General features: G+C 36.3%; 1 pseudogene; it reads left to right on the top strand.

The window, feature by feature from the left end:
* Nucleotides 1-651: 651 nt before the first annotated feature.
* Nucleotides 652-1,413, top strand: LOC102812104 (annotated as a pseudogene).
* The last annotated feature ends 541 nt before the right edge of the window (nucleotides 1,414-1,954 follow it).

The raw sequence follows: 1,954 nt of genomic DNA, 5'->3' as shown, positions 1-1,954 counted from the left end.
TTGTTTGATTTCTTGACTGCTGCTTCCATGAGTGCTGATTAAAGATCCAAGCAAAATGAATGATAATTTTAATCTTTTCTCTACTCATCATGATGTTATTTATTGGTCCAGTGGGGAGGATTTTGTTTTCTTTATTGAGGTACAATCCATACTGAAGACTGTGGTCTTTGATCTTAATCAGTAAGTGTTTAAGTTAGAGAGTCCTTTTTTTAAAAAAGCAACTTTCCCCCAAGTCCCACCCAACAATTTCTACTTATACCTCAATGTCTCCATTTAGCCTCGTGCTCATCTGGGGAGGCTAGATATTCAGATACTGATCCAGGCTCTTTGCTCTGAAAAAAATTAGAGTTTTGTCATTAGTAAGGAAGAAGTGAGGAGGAGGAAAGCGGCCTAGCAGTATGAAGAAACTTTAAAAAGTTCATGGAAAAATTCCGTTATTTTTTAATTCTATTTTCCCATGAACTTTTTGAAATCTTCTCATATGTATAAAGAAATATTTCTATAAGAAGCGTTCTATTGACTTAACATTTTGTAGAATTTAATCTATTTTTTTTTTTTCATTAAGAAACCACATCATACTCTTCCTGTCACAGGCTGAGTGCATTTGGCTCGTGGGTCTCAGGTGAGCCCCGTGGCTTTGCTGCCGTCACCATGCCACAAAATGATTATACTGAGTTACAATATAATCAGTATGGATATTGTTTGGATTATCATGAGAAAAAGAGAAAAGGAAAGTTGAGAGGTTCATGACCATTCAAAGAAGGCCAAAAAGATGATTGGTCTGAAGGCTAAGCTCTATCATAAACAGCACCATGCTGAAAGAATACAAATGAAAAAGACTATCAAGATGCACAAAAAGAGAAACACCAAACAAGAGCAATGAGAAGACTCCACAAGGTGCAGTACCTACCTATCTGCTGGACAGAGAGGGGCAGTCCTGAGCTAAAGTACTTTCCAATATGATTAAACAAATACAAAAAGAAAAAGTGGGAAAATGGGAAGTCCCTCTGCCTAAATTCTGTGCCCAGGGAGAAACAGAAGTATTAAAAATTATTTGGATAGGAAAGAGAAAAAAGAAGTATGGAAAAGGATGGTTACTAAAGTCTGCTTTGTTAGAGATGGTTTCACAAGAAAACCACTTAAATACGAAAGATTCATCACATCATTGGGCTTACGTTTCAAGAAGGCTCATGTAACAAACACCCTGAACTTGAAGCCACCTTTTGCTTACCAATATTTGGTGTGAAGAAGAATCCCTCATGTCCCCATTCTATACAACTTTAGGTGTGATTACCAAAGGGACTGTCATTAAAGTGAATGTGCGCGAGTTGGGCATGGTTACACAAGGAGGCGAGGTTATCTGCGGGAAATATGTTCAGGTTACCAACAATCCTGAAAATGATGAATGCATAAATGCAGTCTTTCTGGTTTGATAGCAATTGACTACAAGTAAAGAATTGTTGGTGAAAACTACAAACAAAGTAGGAAAATCACCATCACCAGGTGTTTTGGAATACTACCAAATAACCTCACCTGGCTACAGTCATCAAGAAGAACAATTTATGATGTTGTTTTAAAGAAAAGCATTAAAATTGTCCAGTTTTACAAAAGAAAAGAAAAGAAACCACATCACATTGTAAAATCTCTGATACAGTTTCAAAGGCTGACCTATCATTGCTTCAAACTAAATGCATACATTAATTCTATGCGTGTTATTTGTGTCGTCTCCCTCTTTTCTTTGGTTAAGTTTGTCAATTTTATTAATCCTTTCAAAGAACCAGCTTCTTGTCCTGTTGATTCTATAGTTTTTCTGTTTTCTATCTCGTTTATTTCTGCTCTGATCTTTATTATTTCTTTTCTTCTGGTGACTGTGGGCTCGCTTTGTTGGTCTGTTTCTAACTGTTGGAGATGCTGTGTTAATGTGTTAATTTTGGTTCTTTCTTCTTTTTGGATG

The sequence above is a fragment of the Chrysochloris asiatica genome, unplaced genomic scaffold, assembly GCF_000296735.1.
Source record: "Chrysochloris asiatica unplaced genomic scaffold, ChrAsi1.0 scaffold00027, whole genome shotgun sequence".
Classification (NCBI taxonomy): domain Eukaryota; kingdom Metazoa; phylum Chordata; class Mammalia; order Afrosoricida; family Chrysochloridae; genus Chrysochloris; species Chrysochloris asiatica.
This window is presented reverse-complemented; position numbering and strand designations above follow the sequence as displayed.